Consider the following 6,860-nt stretch of genomic DNA (forward strand, 5'->3'; position numbering starts at 1 on the left):
TTCCCTGCTCCAGAAGCTATGCTGTAATTAAGAAGGGGCTTTATAGGTCATCTGGTTGTCCAGGTTTACTGGGTTAGATCCTGACCTGAGAAACACCCAAAACCAGATGTGCAACGAGTTTCAGATGGTTAATCAGGTCCTGAAATTAAATTCAAATACTGTGTTCAAGCACCTCTTTCTCATCAGTGGTGGCCTGTACACCTCCCACCTCACCTTTAACATAGTCTATTAGAAATTAAACCATCTTAAGCAACAGTTCATTAATATTATTAAAATTATATTTTCATTTTTATTAAATCATATTTGTGTATAATTTTTGTGCTTATGAAGCCTTGGTAGACTTGCACAAGGATTTGACTGTGGCTAAGCAGAACAAATGTCTTTATTTGCCCCTCGTAGCAGCTTTTCTCCTTTGCTCTCACACCTTCTCCTCTCTCCCTGGTTTCAGACACTGTTGCACGTTTCTTATCCCTGAGACTGAGAGCTCTGCTATTTTTCTTTCATACAGATCCACATTAAACAGAGCCCTGATCCCTTCTTGAGGATCCCTGGTGCTGCAGCAATGCAAATTCATCATGCAAGGCTCGAGAGCTCCTCTCCTGCTGGGCAGCTTTGCTCTTGGCCACGATACCATTAGCATTCATAATTTCCAGGAGTTGTTCAGCACAGCAGGAAAAGCTTGGAAATGAGAAACAGGCACAGAAAAAGATCTGCTGTGTGGAGGGGGCAACCCGCTGCCCAGTTCAGTGAGCACCTCAACTGGGACCTCTGCTCACTTGTCATCAAACCCAGGTTTGCCTTCAAAGCTGGGTCTCCAAATCTCTGATGAGCTGAGGACAGGCCCAGTCCCTGTGGCAGTGCCCCTTTTCCTCTGGGAAAAACAAATGCACTGGGAAAAATAGTCCTAAGGGTAGGAATTGGTCCTTGGAAGTGCTCAAAAGGTGTGTGGACATGGCACTTGGGGACATGGTTTAGTAGTGGGCTTGGAAGTGCTGGGTTAATGGTTGAACTTGATATTAGAGGTCTTTTCTAACCTAAATGACTATAATCCTGTGATCCACTTTTGTCACAAAGAAAACATCAGTGAAGTCTGTGCCTCTGTGGTTGTAGCATGACTGGTGGCAATCAGGACTTCAGGAGAGTCTGTAGTTCTCCCAAAATTGCATGACCTTTAGAAGAACAGGAATAAAGTAGGAATGTGCAAGTTCTGCTCCTGACCCATCTTTCCTGTTGTCACTGTGCTGGTGTGTGCCCTCCCATGGTTGGCACACAAAGCTTGCAGACTAAGATGGGAAACTGTCATTGACTTCTTTCATAATTATTTATACACCACTCAAAGCATACAGATTAGGGAAAATATAGATCTCTGTCAGCGCCTACTTCACAAACCCAGCCACAGGAACTCCACTGTTTCCCAAGATGACAGGAAAACTAAGAGACATCTCATTGTGCATGAGTCTGTTCCACTGTGCATTTCAATTACTCTTGTCGCTGAAAACATCTCATCACGCATTTACTAAAGAATCAACACCCGCCTTTACTCAACCCCAAATTTCCCTTTCTTATCCTTACTCAGTACAGCTGGCAGAAATATTCTTGATTTTTTTTTCCATAAGATCTGATATTGATTTGAATAAAATGCCTGTCTGAGGAGAAGGAGCTGAATTCAGAGAGTGAAAATCAGCACCAGATAGGAATTACATCCCTTTTCTACCACCCACGGGAACGTGCAGAGAAGGAGATTGAAACAGTGAAGGAATTGAGAGAATGAAGTTTGTATTTTTCTGTAGTGCAGAGACTAAAGCCCTGAACAGTTGCCAGAGACATTCAATCTCACCTTTCTAACCAGCTTTGTCAGAAAAAAAACTTCTACTTAAATTAGAGAGATATAATTACACTAAACTATGCAGAGGTAAATGAGACTCAGTCATGCATGAGGGTCTTAGGAAGAAGAAAACAGGGAAGATTCTGTGGTTTCCATGGAATTAGTCTTCCTGTCAATCAATTTGATCTGAAAAGCTGGGCTGAGCAGTCTTTCTGGATTTTATTATTACAGCATCAGGAAATTGCAGGGACTTGAGAAGCCATCCACAAACTAAAAACACTTTCACAATTCTCAGACACTTTTGCAGCCTTTCAGCAAAACTTAGGGATTCAAAATGCCTGCCTTTTGGAGTACTGTACATTTGCTTAGTTTTGTTATAAATGCCTCCAACTGATTAAATGAACTGTTGTTATTTATTTTTGTCTTCAAGAACTGTCAGAAGTCCTGGCTTTTTACCACCATCATTACCTGAATTTCTTTTGAGAGTTAATAGGCAGAAAAATGAAGATATCTTCTATTCCACTAGCTGTTTGTGGTCCAGAGGGGGATGAGACACTAATGGATCCCCTGAGGAGCAGAGTATGAGGGATTGTGCTGTACCACAGCAAGCAAAAGAAAACTTCATAAAGGATAGGGAAGCCATAAAATGATCGAATTCTTGTATTACAGTAAAGGGCTGTTGGAGGTAATGCTGGTAGGACACTGGAGACGGGGACTGCAGGAGGAGGCAAAGAAAGCTGAAGGATTGGAAAGGTCATTTTTCTGAGCACCCACCTCTTACCCATGTTTGTTATTTTCTTTCAATAAATCTGTATGTAAACAAAAAGATCCCTAAATTACCTATTTAGGGTAGGAGAGGGTTCTGATCTCTGCACATATGCAAACACAGGGACATGGATTAACCATTTTATTCCAGGCACTGTTGGGGCATCAGAAAGAGGTAAACAAGTGAGGAAATAACATGAGGAGGTCCTGGCAGCAGAAGATCCCATAATCTTTCTCTGGACAGAGCTATAACACAGGTAAGTCTGTCTGTGGGAACTGTCTAGGAAAGTCAAGGGCAGGCCTGAGAAAAACCTCTACCTCTCAGATTTCCTGGGAGCTAGAAGTGTATTGAAATAACCTTTCAGTGTTAGTTTACATACTTCCAGGAATGCAAAAATTGCTGAATTTGTGAGAGCTGGAACACCTGCAGGAGCCTGGAGAGATCAGAATCTCAGCAAACACAAGAACAGGTCAACCCTCTGAACTCGGCTCTAGGATTTGCCTCTGGAGAGCAGCCTGGGAGAGGTGGTAAGACATTTATCCTCTGGGATTTCCTCTGCCACCCAGGACTGAGAGCAAAAACTAGCTGGTGTCCTAGAAGTATGCCAGCCATCTCCCCATCCAATCCTCATAAAATCTCAAGTGCAAGTCAGGACAGATTTTCTCTACATGTTACCACAACTGGTCCCTTTTCTTTTCTCCTTGTCTGCATGTGGCCAGGCTCAGACACATAATTTGGGCTCTCTTCTGTCTGTCCTCAATGCTTTATGCATCACAGGCTTTGCCTGGTCTTTGAAGCTGCTAAATTTAAGCAAGAGCTGTTGTTTTTCAAGCTCTCTTGTGTCTGTGAGCTCTCTGTAGGCTCACAGCTTCCAGACTCCCCTGAACCCTTGCCGCAAAAGCAAACACCAGTCCCTGTGGCTTTCATCCACAGCATTCTGCAAAGGAAAGCAAATGTGTTCCATAAAATCAGATGATTTTTGTCCCTGGAAAACTGAAAAGGGGAAAAAATCTCTAAGAGTGAGGTGGAGTTATTTTCATTCATTTTTTTAAGCTTAGCGAAGACAATGGGAAAGAGAAATTACAGAAATGTAAAGTGAGTAACCTGGTCTAGTGAAAGGTGTCCCTGCCCAAGGCTGGGGAGTTGGAACTGGATGATCTTTAAGGTCCCTTCCAACCCAAACCATTCTGTGATCCTGTGAAAGCTCTGCCATGACTGAATGCAACACTGCCAGGAAAACAAAGAAATGACACACAGGTCTAAGTTACTGCAGCTCCACAAGCTGTAGGTCACTCACTGGCAAAAAATAAAGGAAGTTTAATTTGACACAATTGTCCTCACCTGCAATACGACAAAAGACAATCCTGGGAGTGATAACTGCATAGCCAACACAGGGTGACCTCACTTTGCCATGTAACTCCACTTTCTGATGGAGCCCCCAGGGTGACCATCATAACAAAGTATTTCAAATGCTGCACAATGAAATTTGGTCCCATTGTGATTTCCTTAAAGTCACAGAGGAAAAGGTAACAACACCAAGAAGATAACACAAGCCCACCGTCTACATTTTGCTTCTCTTAAGGACCAAGCTGGCACCTGACCGAAAACTTTGTTACAAAAAGACCAGCCTAGATGCTGCTGGTATTCCGGGTCTTATTCACCTAAGCTGTTTTATTTTCCTGACAACCTCCAAATGCTTTCTGCCTTTCTCAGAGCCCTTAATGCATTGCATATTTGTAGCAGCAGAGTTTCTGTGGGATAGGTCCATTTGGTCGGCTGTACAGCTCAGATGGAAGACTGTTTTAGATTAATAGAGCCTGTCACTTCTAAAGTAACAGCTGTTACTCACAAAATTGGACACTTTCCAGCTAACCACTGCTCTGAACAGAAGAGTAAATAGAGACCATTTAGCAGAGGTGAGAAACTCGGAGCTGCTGGAGAGCCAGGACTGTCACAGGTGACAGCTGTCCTCGGAGTGGGGACTGGGGTCAGGCAGCACAAGTGTCCTCCCATCTGCTTCTTCTTCAACACTAATTGTCAGCCTTATGTTTTACACTGGCTGATGCCTCAGGTAAATCAAGCCTTGACGTCTCTTGCCTGAAATGAGCCCACGGAAATAAGAGCAGAGATTTCTGCAAGATGTTTGCAAGCTGTTTATCCAAGCAGCCAGGAGCTGGAGGAGCTCACCCAGGGAAAGGTGTAAACCCTCACCAGAAGAGCTTTCAAAAATAGGTTAAATGAGCTCCTCTGACAGATCTGTTTGTTAACATTTCCATGAACAAGGAGACTTCTTCAATATTCCTCTGTATCTTGTGACACACTGAGCTGCTAAAAGGTGCTGAACTCACCTCCTAAAAGAAGTAGATATATTGAAATGGCTAATAAATCAATGGCTCAGCTTTATTCTTGTCTGAGTAGCTTGTATTTAAAGATCACATAAAATCATTGAACCATAGAATGGTTTGGGTTGGAAGGGACTTTGAAGATCACTTGGATCAGTTCCAACCCCCCTGCAATTGGGCAGGGATACCTTTGACAGTTTGCTCAGAGTCCCATCCAGCCTGGCCTGGAACACTTCCAAGTATGGGACATGCACAGAATAATAGTAAAACATAATAATAAATAAGTAACAATAATAAATATTCTTCCAATATCAACATGAAGGTCTAGAACTGACCTGATGCGAAAGACATTATGCCCTTCAGACCACCTTCTGGCAGCCACATCACAGCAGCACGGCTCTGGAAATATCCCCCAGGTAAGCCCAGAGATGGAAGGTGTTGACAGTGCTCTTATTCCAGCATAAGCAACTAATCTGCGGCAGAAATCTCCAAATGAGGAGCTATGCCCAGGATCCCAGGATCATGGAGTTCCAACCCCCCTGCCATGGGCAGGGACACCTTCCACTAGACCAGGTTGTTCCCCATCCAGCCTGGCCTCGAACAGTTCCAGGGATGGGGAGTACACAAACTCTCTCGGCAACCTGTGCCAGTGCCTCAACACCCACACAGTAAAGAATTTCTTCCCAATATCTAATCCAAACCTACCTTCCTTCAGCTTAAGGCCATTGCCCCCTGCTCTCTCATTACATGCCTTTGTCAAAAGTCCCTCTCCAGCCTTCCTGTAAGCCCCCTTTAGGTACGCCCTATATCCCAAAATAGCATTTCATACTACAGAGCCCATTCTTAGGCAAAAGATTGTCCCATGCTGGATTTTCAAATCATCAAGTACTAGCATGTCCTGCTGAGGATTGCACATAAAAAGAAATAACCATGAGCTTCATTTTAAAAGGACACAGGAGTCTCAAGCAATATTCAGGTCTGGATTTTGTTTTTAAAAATACTGTATGAAAAGCAGCACCAGTAGGGAAGGGAATGCTCACGCATTTCTTTGAATTTTATTTCTCAGTCAACGCAGAGGCAAAAAAAGCCTCATTATTCTCATACCTACCAAATATACAACTCTGAGTGAATCAGGTCCAGCGAACAGATAGAATTGCACCATCTAATTTTTTGCACCTCTTCCATTGAATAGTGAGGCATGACAGAAAAGTCTCCAAAATCAGATAGTAACTTCAAAAAGGTTGATGGTGACAGAATTTTCTTACAGGCATGAACTGAGATAGACATCCCAGAAGGCTGCTTGCATCTGATCTTAAAGGCACTCCCCGGCAAACAAACGCCCTTCTCTACTCTCCTGGGGGTTTGTTTGATGCCTCCCAGCAGAGGTCAGAGCTGATGTATGAAGGCTGCACCCACATCACATATTCAGAGTGACACACTGTACTTCTTCAGCTCATATGAGTGCCTGGGCACTGTTCTCTCACAGAGCAGATTCCCTTTGCCACAAATGAAAGCCTTATTAGCTGAAACTCGGTCCTGTATGAAACACAATGAAATGGATTCCCAGACCTTTTTATCTTCCCCTTTTCCAGTGCCTGAACTGTCGTCCCAGCTAATTCAGAGGGAAAATGTGCTGCGAATGGAGTAAAACAAATTATTTTCCTTTCACTTCAGATCACTTCCAATTTCTCAATTTAAACTGCATTCAGGTTGAGCATCTCAGTGTAATCTTACAAACAGAACCCTCACCAACACTCCTGCTCTATCACCACCACCTCCACAACTAGGGATCAGCTCATCACTTGCTGAGAGCGTGTTGGCTTTGTGACTTTTCTTTTCCAGTGACCTACTATAGCCTTTAGAGGTCTTTATATCAAGCTGTAGGAAGTGTCCTGCCAGGTAAATGTGTGGGTGGCAGTAAGCACTC

The sequence above is a fragment of the Lepidothrix coronata genome, unplaced genomic scaffold, assembly GCF_001604755.1.
Source record: "Lepidothrix coronata isolate B3197 unplaced genomic scaffold, Lepidothrix_coronata-1.0 Scaffold148, whole genome shotgun sequence".
NCBI lineage: Eukaryota > Metazoa > Chordata > Aves > Passeriformes > Pipridae > Lepidothrix > Lepidothrix coronata.